The following is an 18,863-nucleotide window of genomic DNA, read 5'->3' as shown; positions in this document are numbered from 1 at the left end:
ATAGCTGGAATATAAGCCTATTTTACCGTAGCGTTGAGTCATCGTAAACAAAATTGTAAAAGCCCTCGGCGAAATATTTAGCGCTACCGTGTGGAAATCATCCGAAAATGCTGGCGTATATAATGCTTTTTTCATAAAACCGGCTGGTACGGGCGCTCGCTCGGCACTACAATCAATGCCAACGGACGGGAGGATGAGGAGGAGGAGGAGGAGGAGGGCCGGGGGGTAGCCGCGTGAGCGCGCGTCACTTTGTCTGCTATAATCCGTTCGTTGCTATAGTCCGTTGTGCTCGCAGATTGTAAAAAAAAGACAGTTTTTATGCCTGACAGAAGTGCCGGGGGTTCGGATGCACAGGTAGTAACTCTTTTTGCCGGCACACGAATAAGACGTAGCGTGCAGAGGCGCATACAATGTAGCCAAGAGGAAGGAACAGGTAGATGCAGTGCACAGGTGCTTAGCAGAAGGTAGGGTATCGACGTGTCGCGGGGGAAAACTCGGCAGCGATGGGGGGAAAAAGGCGCCGTTCATTTTCGTGCGCACAGGCTGGGCGAGCGAGCGAATTTCAGAATTTCCCGTTGACGAGTTGGCTGCAGAGTGAGAGAGAGAGAGAGAGAGAGAGAAAGCGAGCGAGACGGCAGGAAGGTACGATGTCAGATGCGGGTGGAGACACGTGAGGGGGAGGGGGGTGGCAGCGACTACGTCGGAAGGAGAGATAGCGGCTCGGTACTAGAGTAGACGGCGGCGGTGGCGGCGGCGACGACGACGACGAGGGTTGAACGAAGGAAAAGGGAGAGAGAGAGAACGAGCGAGCGAGTTGCCGAGGACTCGGGATACAGTCCCCTTTTCTGGACTCACACCCCTCGAGCCCATCCTTTCCAGCGGCGGCGGCGTCGGCGGCAACGGCGGTAGTTCCGTTATCCGAGCGCGCGCTCTCGCTCTCGCCTTTCCAGCCGCCCCCCGCCTCTCTCTCTCTCTCCTCCCGTTCCCTCGTCGACCCTCGTCGTCCGCCTGCCTGCCTGCCTGCCTGACTGCCACCCATCCCACCGCTGGCTGTACACCCCCGTTTCCTCGTTCCTCGCTCGCTCGCTACTCACCCCCCGGCGGCCCTCTATATACCGAGGCATATTCCACTATGCGCGCGCTCAGCCTTCCTAACATCGCTCTCTCTCTCTCTCTCTCTCTCTCTCTCTCTCTCTCTCTCTCTCTCTATACCCTTTTCGCCGTCTTGCTCTTTCTACGTGTCTGCCTCGCTCGCTCCCCGTGTATATAATATTCGCGTGCTTGCCTCTCTCTCTCTCTCTCTCTCTCTCTCGCCGAGCGCTACTTTCACTCTCTATCTCTCGCTAACTCGCTCGGCTCTTCAATTTTCCATAAACCATGCCATTATTGCTGCAACTTTTGTGCGCAGGGCCACCCGCCGACCAACTATAGTGTACTCGCTTGGCAGCCCGACAGCGCCGGTCGGATTAGCACCTCGAGCGCCGCGTTATCTATAGTCGGCATTCATCCCTCCGCCGACGCTCGCTGACAATTTGCGCAATCTATATAAAAGTAATTGCTAAACGAGCCACTTGAATCATGAATCGTAATTTGTAGCCATGAGCTGGCCATGAATTATTCATCGGGGCTGCGCTCGCGAGCGCGAGCACGGCTCTCGTCGCTTTAATTTCGAAAGTCACCTGTTGTCGCGCAGTCGGGACGCCGGCCTCGCGTCCGTGCGCCACCCTGGAGACCGCCCCCTCCTCTCAACCTACTGCGCGACTCGCTGACGTCGCCGCAGGTCAGAGGCTGTCGATGTGCACGGCCTCTGAAAGAATCGAGTTGATTTGCCGCGGACGGCCTCCCGGCGCTGCCGAGCCAAATGAGCCGCTCGAACGTTTTGCGTCGCGCTACGGCTATATATAACTGCTCGCTAATCCTGGTCGCGCTTCATTTCCCTCTTGGCGAAAAGTCAATGCTTGGCGCGCCGGTGCACACTCGTACATTCTGTGAGAGCGACAGACAGTGGTTGGTGAGAAGAGAGAGAGAGAGAGAGAGAGAGAGAGAGAGAGAGAGAGAGAGAGCAGGGTCTGTCTGTGCTGTCTGACAGCAAATCGATCGAACGGTATAATTTATACCACCCCCCCGAGTGAGTGAGAGCGTGAGTGAGCGAGCGTGTGCGGTACCTCTCTGTGTCCCTCTCTCTCGCGCTGTCTGTCTCTCACGTGGTCGCGGTTGGTCGCTGGCTGGCTGGTTCGCTCGCTGTGAGGCTCGGCCACCGCCCCAAATAGTCATTGCCGACTTGTGTCGCACATCGATCCCCCCTCCCCCTCCCCCAACCCGCGAGCGAGAAAGAGAGAGCGAGTGAGCGAGTGGATAATGGCCTGCGCTCCCGGCATAGGTGAGTGGGCCAGCGGGGGTGGATGCTTTTACGCGCAGCACGGCGCACACAGGTCGCCGCCGGATAAAGAGCCGCTGGCGTACGTGTACGTGTATGCCGGTGTATAAGTGTGGCGTGCGTGTATCATAATAAATGTACGCTCCGCTCGCTCATATCCTCTCTCTCTCTCTCGCTTGTTGGCTGGCTCGCTGGCTCAGTGGCTACGGCAGACGACCGAACGCAAGCTCTCTTTATGTAGGCCTACGCGCCAATTCCTTTTCCACGCGATTACGGCCTTTGCGCGTCCTGCCGTGCGCCAGCCGATTTACCCTCCTCCTCCGCCCCCTCGGCTTTCCTTCGTCGGACGAGCTCCGCTTCTTAACGCCGATGCGTCAGTTCGCCAACGTTTATCGCTTTATTGCTTTGTTCCGCTGTCGCTATATACTCGCGCTCAGACGCGTTTCCATCTGCCTGCGGTTTGGGGAGTCGAGGGATGCGCCTGCACAAATTTCTCAGCATCTTTTGGCCCGCGCAACTCCACGTTCATTCGCCGGCTTGAAAATCGACGACAACGATCGTTGCCTAACGGAATGAACGATGCTCCAAAAACAAAACCTTGCGTACGCGCGACCGCACGGCACTTCAGCCGCGGGAGCGTCATAAATAAATCATAGCTGCGGATTCCATTAAAACTCCATTCACTCGATTGTCTGATAAGCCAATCAAGTTTAATCAAGTGCTATCTTGTCGGGCGGGCAATTAAAATATTAACTGCTGGCGCGTTCGTTCGCGAGCCTCTTTCACTGAAACCTGTTTGCGTTAATTGATTCTGGAATATATTTCAGATCTCGAAGTCGAGGCCGATTACGAGGCCGCATTCATAGATGGCATTCTAAACAATGGAATGCACGGAACGGTGGCCGCCGGGGTAATCCCAGCAGACATTAAAGAGTTGATTAGAATCCGGTGGACCGCGCGGTAACTGTGCGCAGCGAGCGAACGCAGGTGAAACGGAGCGAGCGCGCGCGGACGCCAAAAGTCGAGGCTACGGATCGAACGGAAGGAAAGAAAGAAAGAAAATGAACGAGCGGCGGCGACGGTGGTGGCAGTGGCGGTGGCGGCGGCAGGGGTGCAGCAGAGCGCGCAGCGCAGCGCCGGGGGATGAGCGAGAAAAAGGGGAGGCGAAGTAGCAGAGCCGTAATTATGAATATAAATCGATGGGAGGACGGGATGCCAGTTTGCGGCGTGGCGAAAAGTCAGTCGGACCACTGTGTGACGCCCCGGACGAAGTGGAAAGCCAGCAGCGCCGGCGTTCCGTCTTTTAATTTTAATTAAAGTAAGGTTATAGAGCGGCTCTCACGGCTGGATCTACTACCCCCGGGCCAGCGAGCCGGCTCGTTAAGTCTGTCGGTGCTGGCGAACTTTCGCGGATTAGCACGGCCAGCCGGTCTTATTTTTGCAGTTGGGAACTAGCGTGCGGGGGGCGCGCGGGGGGGGCACGCGGGGGCGCACAAGCGATGCGAATGTTCAGCGTAATTTTCCGAAAAGCTCCATTAGAGTAAAGGGCGCGCAGCAGGCAGGCGAGCGCGCGAGGAGGCTGACAACCCTTGAGTCATAGTTCGCCCCAGTCCTCCAATTTCCGCCGAGAGTTTTTCTTCGGCCCCCATCGCTTGCCGCTCGCGCGCTGCGAGCCCCTCGCTTTTTATCGGCTGTGCACGAAAAGACACGATGATTGCGCTCGGCCCTCGGGGCGAATATTGGGATGCACCGCCGCCGCGGCGCGCGCGGAGCACGAGCGAGCCGACGGGGTGCGGACGCCACCCCGGTGTCGCCCCTCGGCCTCTGCCTGCTACAAGGATGAGGGACGACGAGCAGCGCCTTCCTGGCAATCCGTTGCTCCGGCTGGCTGGCGCGCAAATTACTCGATGCCGGAGAGCGAGAGCGAGCCGCCGCTGCCGCTGCCGCTGCCGCTACTCGGTCGCGTTGCACTGATATTGGAAGCGATGAGCATGATCGTGCATTTTGCCAATTGCACGAGTGTGCGCGCCGAGCGGAGGTCATTCGCCCACCCGCTCCCATTACAGCCTGGAAATTAATGTCACGCTGCGAGCTCGACTTCTGCAGAGCTTTTCCCTCAACGTTAGCCAACCGTATTTAGTTAATGACGATTTTATCAGGGCTGGCGCTGCCGCGCTACGGGCCCCCGCCTGCTCCTAGCACCGATGCTCCTTTTCGCCCTCTTCTTTGTTTCGTCGAGGTTCGCTCTTCGTTTAACTGCACTCTCCAATAATCAATCGGCAATGCGATTTGTCACGACCAAGACTCGCCTCATTTCACGCACCGTCATCATTGTTTGCGGGCTAGGTTTTATCTATTACACGCAATGGGGTTGATTACACGATCATTTGCCTAATTCGCGCGTACGCACTAGAGCATTGGGTTAGCCAAACGACAATTTACTTGCTAAACGCTTTAGCGACATAGAGAGAGAGAGAGAGAGAGAGGAGAGAGAGAGAGAGAGAGGAAACTTTGCGAAACTTTGTAATAGCAGTGGTTTCAAAAGCAACCCTCAATTTGAAAATGTCAGCATATCGCATTGTCCACGTACACGCAAAGCGATGCTGTTTATCACGTGATATTCTCGGTAAAGTAGGCAGATAATCCGAGAAAGAGGGTTGTTAAAAGCTTGCAAACGATTCGGCCGAAATAAACAATCGCCATTCTTTTCCGTTTATCATAGATAACGCGAGGTCACTAAACGCGCGACGCGACGCAGTAGAATCGTCGAGCGCCGCAAGAAAGTAGGTGCGGGAGGGGCCAAGAGAAAGGATCGCTCGTCCGGCGTCGTCGGCACAACAATATCTTTCTACTTTCCGCGGACACAAAGGGAGGCACAAGAAAACGGCGTCGGCGAGGTGGAGCTTGGCGATTATAGGAAGAGAGAGAGAGAGAGAGAGAGAGAGAGAGAGAGAGAGGATGAGAGCGGACGGACAAGCGAACGAAGGACGGGGAGCGAGAGAGAGGCAACAAAGCAAGGAAGTAACCCTCCTAGCTACTATAGGGCAGCTCGGGCTCTCCCGCTCTCTTGGGGGGTGCGGCACGGGTCTAGGGATATTACCCAAGGAGAGAAAGAGAATGAGGACGGCGCCGAGATATCCAGCGCCGCCGGCGAGGAGCCGCGCCAAGCACATCTCGCACACATGTACCGATCGGGGTACACTCGACGCCTTTCTTGCCAAGGAACCCTTCAATTATGTCTTTCGTTTCTCTTCTTCGAGGCCTCTGTTATTGTGTTTTACGAGCCTTTTTAATGATGCCGACCATCTCCTATACACTTACCAACAAATTTAATGTACCCTCTTGCCTCCAACGGAACATCGACTTTCGAAACAACGTTCGCGAAAAGCCTGCAATCGTCAAATTTTCATATCGTTATGGATAAATTAACAACAGATCAAACATGCGTGGTTCAACTGTTTAGAAACAATGACTTTGAATAATAACGCGTACATATGCTCAAGTTGCGATGATAAATTATTCCCACGAATATGAATATTTACGTTGTCTGTATTGTCAATTTGTTGTATTTTCCTAGATTTTATTTATTTTGCGTTGTAAAATTTTACAAACTTCTCAATCTTTCGTATTGAATTAGTAGTTGTCATCGTGACGTTAAGCATATATGTTAAAATATTTGAAATTAAGATCGATCCAACTGGGTAGGAATAGAAAGGGAACTTAAAATGCACTTAATATTCTATTAGCTGTGTTTTTAAAGTTGATTCGAGTTCCCGTAAGGTGTCTTGTGCCTACGAAGACAATAACAAGAAACGTTTTATTTGATTGATAAACTGCATTTAAAATTACTCCGCGTATTTGACTTTGAATGATATTTGAAACCGCTAGTTTCATACGTACCCACACACATATTATGTGATCGAGCACTAGCAACTACTTTCGATTTCAGAAACGTGAAACCAATGCAAAATTTCACAAAACGCACGTGATATGGTGCATTTAGTATTTTATATTTCATAGTTACTTTGTATAAAATGCTATTGCTGGCAAACATGCATCTACGCGGATTCTTTGACGTAAAGCAGAGCTTATTGTTTCCGTAACAAAGAGAATATTGTCGCTCGACCGACGGATAAATCCCGTCGGGTGGTGAATCGAGACGAAAGTTGTTTGCCGAATTTGGCCGTTGCGAGCGTACGCACGAGATTGGCGAGCCACGAAAAAGCTGCGGCCGTACACCTGACTAGTATCGATCTTTACTACTGATCTCTCTACTTACCATACGAACACGTTAGAGCGCGGAGCCGGAGCTATTAGCGCGGAAAATGAAGGCACCCAGCAGTGGGGTTTTAGCAGGATCTAAAAGTCCATTTGAAAATATAAGCACGCTCGCGGCAGAGCAAAAACTCGGCACTTTCCGGCAGACTGCCTCGCTCGCTCTCTCGCCGAGTAATATTTCGAAAGCCTGCGGACCTTTGGCTCGGCGCGCACATGCACTCACCTCGCACACGTGTGCCGCGCCAGCGTACACCGCCCTCCCGTACTCGCGCACAGAGAGAAAAGAGAGAGAGAGAGAGAGGGAGAGAGCAACACCCAACGCTGGAGCGCCAGCTTTTCAGGCCGAGCCGTTCATCAGGGAACGTACGCGAGCGAAAATAGATTTCCCTTTGCCGCGTGCACGCGTGCTATCAAAGAAGTGGGCGTGCGTCCGTTTGTGCGCCGCGCTGATTTCCCCGTCTGTCGCTAGCTTTGTCGTCGGCTTGCCGATGCTTCGGCTCTATTCTTTAGAGTTGCGCCATTGCAATAACTGATCGGACGCGACGGCGACTGCGTGCAATATATATCTAGACCGAGGGCGCGAGAGAAGAGCTGTTGGAAATAGCTTGCCATAACTCTGCTGGCGGCTGGTGGCGAGGAGAATCGGTAGGTACATCGCAGCAGCCAGAGCGAGCTCGGCACGAAGCTAGCGGCGAGAAAAGCGACCCTTTCTAGGTTGAACCTTCATCAAGCGGTCCGGCGACCCCGGAAAGAGAGAGAGAGAGAGAGAGAGAGAGAGAGAGAGAGAGCGAGAGAGAGCCAGCCAGCCAGCTAGCAAACGAGAGAGCTCGAGCTCGAGCTAGCGAGAGAAAGAGCCCACCTTTATCAAGAGCAGCCAGGGCTCGACTCTCCCCTTGCCGAGAGAGAGAGAGAGAGCGAGAGAAAGAGCTGCGGTATTACTCCGCTTCACCTGCATCTCCCTCTGGCGAGCCGAGTTCCTTCTCTGTCTCTCTCGCTCTCTCTCTCTCTCTCTCTCTCTCTCTCTCTCTGCCCTCGCCCCATTTCTCCGGCGCCTTCGGCTGCTCCACAGAGCACAGATCTCTCTTCTTCCTGCCTGCCTGCCTGCTTGCACCCCCTTTCCACCTCCCACCTCCCAACCCCTCAAAACCCTCGACCGTACCTTTATTCTTGTTTCTCTTGTTTCGCGTCCCTCGGACCCGAGATTAACAGATCCTTCCTCACGTAGGAAAAGGGGCGCTTTAGCTTTCTCTTTCTCTCTCTCTCTCTCTCTCTCTGCATCCACTCGTTCTCTCTTTCTTTCCACCCACTCGACCAACCACCCACCCTCATCCATCCGTCCATCCCATCCAACTTGAATGACTTGGCCCGGCGCTCTATTTTTAATTTTGTCGATGCCCACGTCTTTTCTCGCGGTAATTTGGGCAAAAGGATTAATAATTGGCATTGCCAGCGCTCGGAGTACAACGACAAAAGCGATAGCAAGCTGTACGTGCAGCTTTTTGTCGATTTTCTTTTTACTTTATTTTTTTTTAATTTTAAAAACGGTGTTAAGGCGAGAGAGGTACAATGAAATTTTAACGGGATTTTATGTAACAGCAGACGAGCTACAAACGAGTGGAAACAATGGTGAATGGCGTTTCCAGAGCGGATTTCTCATTGTCAGGTGAGCTTGCAGCTTCTCTCTGCCGCTCTCTCTCTCTCTCTCTCTCTCTCTCTCTCTATCTCTCTCTCTCTATTGAGGTAACATCGAGCTTGCGCTCGAGCGTGGCAACGCGGATTAATGTAAAAAGGGTCCGGAATTTCGAGGCTCGCGATCGACCTGCTGATATTCCAGTGAAATTGATTGAAACGCGATGCGCGCGCCTGGACACGTCGATTGCACTCCGAATTTGGAAGCGGCGCTCGCGCGCCACGCAAGCTGCCAAAAACCGAAATTAAAAGAAATCGAGGAGGATAACCAGATTTGCCGATTTACACGACTGGCTGGCTGTGGATCTCCGACCGCGATGTAATTTGCCGGCCGATAACATTGACACGTTACGTAGCTTGCGCACGCGAGCTACTCAGCCATCGATCGCGACTCGTGGCCGCATGGATGTATACACGAACCCAGCCACGGCGTACTGCCGAGGAGTCGGCAATGAGTTACGTGATCTCATCTAATTTTCCGCTAAATAAGTCCGGTCGATGCATAACCGCGGGTTCATTTCTGTTTTTCTCAGCGGCGCCCGCCGTGGGACGTATATAGAGTTATGTAGGTAGTCGCGCGCAAGCTTGCTTGAGCCTGACCTAATTTGAAGGCAGCGCTCGTCATTTCCCGATAAATTATTCGTTGCGCCGCAAGAGAAGCGAAAGAAGAGGCGCCCGACGGCGCATCGATATACAAATGCAAATGCCGATCGCGATATTTTCGACGGAAGCTCGGCGGCGGCGGCGCGCAGCCGGAAGGAGCGAGGCAAAGAGAACGAGCGGAGTATAGGCGGCGCGAAGCCGAGAAAGCCGCAGCAATCGTATCACGGAATTATTTAGAACAGTGGATGGTAGGTAGCCGCTGTAGTTAGGTGAACTGCGGTGTCCGAGGCAGCGGCGGCGTTAGCGCTATAGGCCCTCGCTGCCGCTGCCGCTGCCGCTACCGCCTCGGCGGAATTACCCCAGTCCGTCTCGCTCTCTCTCTCGCTCGCAGTTTCGCTTTGGCCTTCGCTCGCTCGCGAGCAGTGGCTTAGCTCAAAGCAACCCCTCGCGTGCTAGCCTGCCAGCCACCCAACTTCCACGGAGCCAGCCAGCCAGCTAGCGAGCGAGCGAGCGAGAGAGAGAGAGAAAAACCCTCCGTCCTACAATCTAGCGGAGCGAACCCGTCTTCGACCCGCGGCCCCCGCGAGTGCTCAGCCGGAGAAACACAGCTGAGCCAACTACCTGCAGCCAGCTTTTCTCTCGCTCTGCGCCAGCGCCGGCGCCGCTGCGTTTCAGCGCTTTTTATCATTCGGCTCTGGCGCGAGACTCGTCCTTTTTCGCTTGCTCGCTCCGCGCTGCGGCTCCTCCCGCCGCCAAAGCTTACGGCTCGCCGATTTGCGAGACACCTGCCGCAATCGCGTCGCCGGGAGAGGCTTGCGACAACGAGTCCAGCTCTCTCTCTCGAAAGCTTTCAGTGGGAAAATCCAAAGCAAGCTGGCAGAAGGATAGCCGGATAGCTCGCTGCCGCGCTAACGAGAACGTCGCGTAAAGGCTCTCGTTACAAAGAGATGTACGCGCGCCCGAAGTATGTCAAGTGTGAGAGTGCGCGCGCGCGCTCGTGATCCATTGACGACGCTGGAAGGAAGCAGAACAAGAAGAAGGAGACGCAGAAATCCTCGGTGCGCACGAACGATTCAGAGCCGCGGCAGAGTGCATGCATTAGCTGCATATCGATGACGGCAGACTGCTCGGTGCAGTTGATCGCAGCCACAGGACTCGATCCGTAGATCAATAAAGGCCGCCGCCGCCGCCGCCGCCGCGAGTGGAGCATTCGGCGTGCGAGCTACGGACGGCTGTGCGTATGTACCGAGAGCTATAAGCCGCGGCTAATTCAATAGCTGATGGTGATCGCCTGGACCGCTGGCCTTTCGCCTCGGCAAATCTAGCACTTGCTGACCAATCGTCGTCATTGGCGTCGACGTCACGCGGAAGCTCTTCGTCTGGCCATCCGGTGTTTGCGAGGCGCACACACGCACACAAAGCCCGAGCGAGCGGTCGATGCGGGAGGAGAACGACGGCAGGAGGGACGGACGAGGGCGAAGGGGGGAGGGCGGAGGGTCCCAGAGCGGCTGACACACAAACAAGCCTCTGAGCCCTTCCGAGGATCTCCCTCTCGCACTCTCTCTCTCTCTCAGCGCTTTCGCGCTGCTACCTGGCGCGCGGGATAAAAACGAGACGACTCGCTGGCAGCACCAGCACCCCTTTGTCTCGCGCGCGCGCACGGCCTCGGCGAAATTTGCCGCGGCGGGCGAATGGGAGAAAAAGCATGGATTTTGCATAGACCTCTGTCTCTGGCGTGGCCGTAGCGCGCACGCACGGGTGCAGGGGCTTGGATATGTCAAGCGTGCACCTATACCTACAACCCCTGGGACGACACCGCCGCGTTCAACGGCTGGGGTTCAACGCACTGTTAAAGCAACCACACCTCTCTCTCTCTCTCTCTCTCTCTCTCTCTCGCGTTGCATGCAGAGCTCTACACTGCGCAGCGTTATTGCAAGCTCTGCTGTCAGCTTGCGCCGACAGTAATGGCCCACTTAGTCCGAGCCCAGCGCTCGACTCTTTCGATGCTCCCAGTCTAATCGGCTGCGGTGAGCGCGCTGATGCTGGCGCCGCCGCTGCAACGCAACTCAGCCTACCGCCGGCTCGTTTGCATAGTCGCTCGCTTTCTTTTATTTCGGCCAAAGCCTTAGTGAGCAGTGCGCTGCGGGCGGCTGATATTCCCTCCGCTCTGCCTCAGACACGTATGCGAAACGCACGCGTTGAGCTAGCCGAGGCTACGGTACGGCACGGCACGAGAAGGGCTTTAGTGCTCCCAATCCAGCGCTGCTTTAGGTTGGTCGACGGCCTGACGTCTCTCGACCCTCTATATCCCTTCAGTAGAGGGTCGACCGCCGCCTCCGACGGTGATGGCGCCGCCACCGCCGTCGACGACGCACAAACGACAAAAGCCCAAGGAGGCTTTGCTATCCCCCTTATCCTCTCTCACTCTCTCTCTCTCTCTCTCTCTCTCTCTCTCTCTCTCTCTCTCTCTCTCTCTACCCTACCCGACATGCCCTCCTATGCTAGAATCGTTGTCGCGCGTATGTCTGCTGGGCGGAACTCCAATCCGCTCGTGCTTTTCTCTCACTCGTACGCTCGTGTATATACCTATATTCGCACTTACCTCCCCCCTTTGCTCAGCCAGCTTTTCTCGTTTTCCCCGAGAGTGACGGCCCGAGCCCGACGACATCCTCGCTCGCTTTCTCTCTCTCTCTCTCTCTCTTTCTCTCTCTCTCCCACGAATCTGATCAAGAAGTCTAACCCACGAAATTGTCGCCGGAGTTTCGAGGGTTACCGCTGCGCCAGAGCAAGCAGCCAAGGATGGGCGTATTTCTATTTTCAGCCAAGTATTTGAAAGGTATCAAAAGCCAAATCGAAAGTCTCCAGGATGCGGGTTGGAAAAACACACTTGCCGTTGTTTGCCTTTTATCACTGGGCGCATTTAGCGCACGTGCGCGGCTCGAGGCCCATCGGTGGACGAAGGTGCCGCGGCTAAACGTGGTGAGAGGTAAATTGCGGTTTTTCACGAGCCGACGATGAGAGCGGCATCAAATTAAAAAGAGAGAGAGAGAGAGAGAGAGAGAGAGAAACAAGAAGTAAGCTGAAAGAGCCCGGGGGCCGTAGCCGCTCAACGATTCATTATCCCGGCAGCGCGAACGAGCGTACACCTTCGAGCTCCCTCGTAAAAAGCCAAAGTTAAGGCCAACAAACATTTTCCCGGGGATGCTTGCAAAAAAAAAACGCGGGACGCGCAGCCGCCGACCGAGTCGCCCCGGCTAATTTTTTCGCGAGGCGAAATTTTCCCAAGAAGAAAGAGCGAGAGCGAGAAAAAAAGAGAGAGGGGGGGAGCGAGGGTTCAAGCTCTTTGGCGGCGGCGGTGCGCGCCGTGAAATTTACGTTCACGGCAGTCGGCGGCGTCTATAACGCTGCAGCGAAGAGCGACGCATCGCGAGCGATGCCGCAAAGCCCTCTCTCCTTTTGCCTTTGCCGCGCTCGCTCTCTCTCTCTCTCTCTCTCTCTCTCTCTCTCTCTTTCACTCACTCCTCGACTCTGTGCGCAACGCCAAGGTGAGTACCTCCGTATCTTCGCCAAGGCAACTTCAGACGCCCGAGTCTTTTATGCCCCCGAGCGTATATCATTTTAATGAAGTTATTTTCGCGAAAAACTCGGCAAAACCGCAGCTTTTATTTGGCAAACTGGAAACGGGTTCCGTTGAACGTCGCGGACGATTATGCCGAACACGAAATTCGATTCAAATGGTGGCAGTTTCGGGCAACGCGTCCTGCCAACAAAGGGGTGCTTCGAAATGAAGTCACGCTTGTAAAGGCACTCGTAGCTGTGGAAGACGACTCGCAGCGTTCGAATTTGACGATAAAATCGCGCGTCCGCACCGCTGCTAATTTCGGCGACGACGGCGTTGCAGTGGCTGACTGACAGAGTCAATTTCTGGCGCAGGGAAGGGCTGCTCGGCTTGTTCATGGCCTCTCGTCGGTGCGGCAACATAATGGATCTGGGGAGGGGCGAGGGGTTAGGGGATCAGGCAGGGCACGTATAGACGAGCGAGCACGGGTGAGCCACCGAGTCGGGATTCATCGCGATCCGGTGTCTTTTGTTTCCGCGGCCGGGCGTCAACGGATTGGAGCGCCGCAGGAAATTTCGCAAGCGTACTTTTTCTCCGGCTCGGCTCGCGCGCATCGCGTCGAAATAATTGGCGCGAGCAACCGGAGCCGCTCATAAGCGTGACCAGTTTCCGGCTCTGTTCTCCGTACGTACATTAAAGTTGCACTGGCCGGTGCATTTGCGCCTGCGACAGCGCGCGCACGTCCGTCTAGCCTCGAGCAGTCGGCGATCCCGGCTCGCGCGTATTGCGCGCGGCGCGGCGAGAGAAAGACCGAGAGCGCAGAAATATGCAGAGCGGCAGCGATGTGACGGACGCGGCTCGGGGCTCGCGGCTTTTCCACCGGCCCGACTCCCTCGCGCTGGCTGCACCGCACGGAAGTTATCAATGTAGTCCACGCGCGGTCAGGTACTCTTTCGGCGGACCGGGGGGCAGGGGGCGAGAGAGCGGGAGATCGGATTGCGGCATAAATATTCAGAAAGCGAGTGGCTACTCCCCTCCTCGCCATGCGCGGCATAAAATTCAATTTGCGCTCGGCGCGGCGGCACAGCGACCGAGCGAGAATAAGAAGCGCTAGGAAATTTGCTGGCGCCTCTCTCTCTTCCTCGCAGCTTATATCCAGCGGGCGTCTGTGGCGCGCACTTGGCACACGCACGGAGAGCGGAGGAAGAAGCGCTCTCCGGCTAGAAAAGTACATAGTTGGACGAGCGGGTCGCCAGTGCGTCTGGACCCTAATAAGAAACTAGCCTTGCCTTCCCGACGGCGCGCGGCAGCCCCTCTGGGCAACATTACGTTCCATCCTTAACCTTATCTTTCTCCTCTATCTCTGTGCGCCTGCACGCCCGCTCGCCGAGTCGCGCGGCAGCGGCGGCCGGCGTCTATTCCCTTTCTGGCACGGCAGCGGCGGCGGCGGCGGCGGCGGCGGCGGCGGCCCCCTATCTCTCGCGCGCCCGCCGTGCGCTCTCGCTCACCCGTTGGAAATGGGGTGAGCCGTAGTAGTAGTCAGCTCCAAAGAAACTCGCAAGGAGTGAACTTAGCGAGCGAACGGAATTACTGCTATACCAGTCCGAAGGCAGCTCCTGGCGCAAGCAACTCCTAGCTACACTACCACTGCGATGGACTGCTTGCTTCTGCCGCTGCCGCTGCCGCTGCTGCCGCTGCTGCTGCTCCCTTATCGCGCGTAATACTCGCTCAAAGTGCTTTCACGCTTAGCAAAGCAGCTCCGCTCTCTCTCTCTCTCTCTCTCTCCCTCCCGCCGCGTTTGTCAAGACTCGCTCGCTCCGTACTCGTCCAGACTCGACTGTTGTGACGACGACGACGACGACGACGACGACGATTGATTTCGCGAGGGAATATTTCGCCGCAGAGAAAACGGACAATTGATCGATATCGCGTGGCAGCTCTACTCGCTGCCCCCGTGCTTGCTTGCCTGCCTGCCTGCCTGCCTGCCTGCCTGCCTGCCTGCCTGCCTGCCTGCCTGCTACGAAACATTCTCTAGACTACACCTCAATAGGCCTGGCCATGATGAGGGTCTCGGACTATGATCGAGAGGGGCTGCCCTGGCCACTTGGAGGACCCGCGCTCTGCACGCATACACGTGCGCGCTGCGATGCCTACGATGAGTCGCGTCCTTCTTTTTTCCTTTCTCTCGCTCGCCTTCTTTTTCCTTTTGCTTTTATCGAGCCTCGCCGCACCTACACTCTCGCTTTCCCCCGTTTTCGCGCACCTACACGAGTGCACGCGCGCGCATCGATCTGTCTCCGTTTCGCGAGCTTTCTTACGCGTGCAGGCCTGCTTGGAGACAGCTATAGCCGCTCGCCGGCCAGCTCTCCTCGCCTCGGGCTCCGGTCGTTCGGACGCGGCGCCGCGGACAAAGGGTTTCCGCGCGCCCACGCCCAATTAGCGCGCGCACGCTCTTCTGCCGAGCGGGGCTGCGCGGATCATTCGGCCGGTGTCACGGGGGCCACCAGAAGCGCGAGAGCCGACGGGCCGGCGAGACAAAGGAAAGGGCCGCCCAAAAGCCCGCAGTTGGAGCGGCTTGGCTGTCGTTGCGCCCAAGAAAACACTTGGAAAAGCCGCGCGCCGGCAGATCGATGCAGAGCGGCGCGGCGAGGTGCGAACGAAACTCGGCCTGAGGAGCCGTCGCGTGTCGCGCGTTCTGGCCGCCGCGCACGAGCATTCCTCGCAACGTCTACGGTAACGCAGCCAGTTTTGCGGCGAGAAACGACGTAGCTTATTGCAGTCGTCAGAGAGATATGGCTCGTAATCCACATCCGGCAATTGACAAACAATTTGAGCCACAGATAAAAACGACAATCGCAGGCGCGAGGACGGGCGGGAGCGGGGTCGCGATGCTTATCGGGGCGAGGGAGGCCAGCCTGGAAGCCCAGCGGAGCGAGAAAGAAGGAGAGCGAGAGAGCGGCGCTGACGAGAGATAGAGATCGCTCGTTTAAAGTTCGACGAGTCCGAAATGAAGAGTCGCTGCCAAGTTTGTCGCGAAACGCCGGGACAAGATTAGGGTCAGATTAATCCGAGCCATCGAGCCGCCTGTTGGCGTTCAACCCTTGTGTGACGCCTCCGGAATTTACGTAATCGAGCGATTCGCGCGGCGCGTTACGACGCGAGCCGAGCCGACGAGCTCCGCCGCGCATGCCAATCGGAGCGGCCGCGAGTGCTCGCCTGGCCGCTGCCGGCGCGAGCCCGGATAAAGATTCCTTTGGCGCGCAAAAAAGTTCGGCGTTGGCCGTCCGCAGCGCCGGTGGCGGCGGCGACGCGCCGCATCTGCAGCAGAAATTAATATCGAGCTGCGGACAGCGCCGAGTGCACGTGTGCGCCGGCACAGCCAGCCTGGGAGTCGGCCGGCCGCGCAAAAACTAGTGGGTCAGCGTCCGTGTGTTGGTAAGTGTGTATCTCCCTCGGACACGTCCTTCCACTGCTGCCCAAAGGACTTGCACAAGTTCGTTTCATCTCGAGGGCCGCCTGAAAGGGAAGCTTTCAGAGCGAGAGAGCCTGCGAGCCAAGTGGAGCGAGTCGAAACGAGCTCGGCTCTCTCCCTCTCACGGCTCGTTCCTACGTAGGAGGACGGCCTGAAACTCCGATGCTCCGCACTGCTCCGCTCCGCTCCGCTCCGCTCTCTCGCTCCCCTTCCCGTCCGATATGTAGGTGCGGCATACATACGCGCTACATTCCCGGCCTCGCTGCCGAGCTGTTTCAGAAAGTCTCGACTCCCCCCTCCCCCGCCCGGCCCGCGCTGTCCGCCGTCGGCGAGCGAGCGGCCCTTTTTTCTGCCCTTTATCGTTCCCCGCCTGCTGCCGCCTGCTGCCGCCACTGCCGTCGGTGCTGCCGGCCATTCGTAATTATATGCGGCGCTCGCCGCAATCGCGGCGTATATCGAGCCTAGCGGCAGTCTGCGCGGCGCAATTCGATTCGCCGCGCACGCATCTGGAGCGACGACCCTCTCGCCGACTGCGATCCATGGACAGGCGAGAGATAGCGACTGATCGGCCGTGCCTCATTGTCGCCTTATCTGTCGATACGCGAAAATCGCTCGGCCCGTCGCTGCCGCGGCGACACGGCGCTTATCTTCGCTCGTCTGCTCCGCCGGGGCTCGCGCCCGTCAGCCGGCGACAATACCGCGGCCTGCTAATCGCGTCCGCCGATTATTTTAATCCCGCGCGCGAGCGAGGCGTGCGCGCGCGCACGGCGGCGGTGGCGGCGGTGACGGCGGTGGCGGCGGCCCTCGGCGCGAGTCGTCTCGAAATAGTCGTGACGGCGAGGCGGCGGCGGTGGCGGCGGCGGCGGCGCTGTAACAATTTATACATCCGGTGAGCTGCTCTCGCAGCTCGAGCGCACGGGAGGAGATGGAGGCGCGGGGGTATGCACCTTCCGCGCGCGCGAGCAATCAGCGGCGCGAAGGGATTCCCTGCGGAAATTCGAGCCAGTCGAATTCCGAGTGGGCGCCAGGTATACGCGCACACGCGCGCGCGCCCACGAATGCGCGCACACACGTGCTGACAGTCGCGAGGGGGAGGACGGAGATAGCACGGCCGAGTGGAAGCGACGTAGGCGGGGGCCACGTGGCCGTGACGGGAGGCTGCCGCCACCGCCGCCGCCGCCGTCGCTCGGAGAGGTGGTCTCTGCGGTTATTTCGGTGATTGCTTTTATCGCCCGCCTGCCGCTGAAAAATTGCCCGAGCTGGCCGTGCGACCGCTCGCGCGCCCGTAAAGGACTGGCTAATTAGGAGAGCTCGGCTCCGGCTTTTCCCCGAATATATGCAGGCTTTAACTGGAGGCCGCGGCTCTCAGGTCGATAGCGCTGGTTTGATTTGATCGCTACCAAATTATTCAGGAGCAGTCGCTGGATTGTTTATTGGCGGCGGCGAGGCCGCCTGTTATATGCACCGCGCACGGGTCGCGCGACACACGGGGCGCCGCCTTGTTTTCAATTCGTTCCTAGCCCCTGTCGGGAAGCCAGCGGATTGCGAGCTGCAGCACGCTTGCACCTAATTTTGGTATATTTACCGGCTCCTTCCTTTCTTTGTGCGAGAGAACGGGGAGAGGGCCTGCGGGCTCGCTCGCTAATCCGCGACGAAGACGACGACGACGACGACGACGACTACTGCGCCAGCCTTATCTCCCCTCAGTTTACAAATATTTTTCTAAAGATCTCGCTGGCTCGTTTCGCCCAGTCCCTTTCTCTGGAAGGCTGATATATTTCGGACATTTTTCCTTTGCGGCCCTGCTATCTCGTTCATGTGATCGGCGGTGCGGCAGCGTCGGCGGCAGCTCGTCCCACACAGATGTATGCAACCCACAAGAGAGAGAGAGAGAGAGAGAGAGAGAGAGGCTATCACGCCGGGATTGCCGGGAATGCATTAGAGGAGAGCCGAGCGTGTACGTCCGTACGTAGGTACGGGAGGAGGAGGAGGAAGAAGAGGAGGTGGAGGAAGAGGATGAGGAGGTGGCAACGCGGCCGGCACTGCACACACATGCGAGACTGGGGGAGAGGGAGCTTCTTTTCCTGGGCACCGCCGCATATCTGCGGCCTCGCCTCGGTACGTTGCACCGAGACGCACACGCGCAACGAGGAAAATAACCCGTTTACGAGCTACCTCGCTCTTTCTCTCGCTCTCTCGCAGCGAACGCGGATAAATTGGATGGCGCGCTTGAGCAGCGGCGGCTCTCTGCGATACCGAAATATCGGCTGATTGATTCGCCGCCGTTGTCGCTACCGCAGGGGGCAGAGAGAGAGAGAGAGAGAGAGAGAGAAGCAGGAAGGTGTCGCGAAGGGACTAAGAATAGCATGCACGCGATACTGCGGTAGGTGCACTTTAATCGGTCAGCATAAAAAATGCTCGCTCGGGTGTATCTTTAGAATCTATTAGAGGGTCCACTGACGGCGTCGCTGCTACAACACAGTTCACATGAAATACGAATTTGTCTACCTTTCCTCGCTCTTGGAAAAAGAGGAGAGAAAGAGAAGCAGCGATGCAGCTGAGAGAGAAAGAGAGAGAGGCCCGGCAAAAAGGAGCACGCGAGAGAGCTGCCGTTGCCGTGGCCGCCGACGCTGCAGAGGAGGAAGAAAAAGGGAAGAGGAGCGGCTGCCGTTGCCGCTTGCGAGCTCAAAAAAGATAAAAGCGAGGAATAGAGAGAAAGAGAGAACGGCAGAAAGAGAGAGAGAGAGAGAGAGAGAGAGAGAGAGAGAGAGAGAGAGAGAGAGGATAGAAGGAAAGGACAAAAAAGGGGAAAAAACGATGAGAAAAGAACATGAACGTCTTACTGCGGAGCGTCTCGGAGTCTACGATCATCAGAAAGCCCCCTC

The sequence above is a fragment of the Phymastichus coffea genome, unplaced genomic scaffold, assembly GCF_024137745.1.
Source record: "Phymastichus coffea isolate CEN01 unplaced genomic scaffold, Cenicafe_Pcof_1.1 PCOF00139, whole genome shotgun sequence".
NCBI classification, from domain to species: Eukaryota; Metazoa; Arthropoda; class Insecta; order Hymenoptera; family Eulophidae; genus Phymastichus; species Phymastichus coffea.
This window is presented reverse-complemented; position numbering follows the sequence as displayed.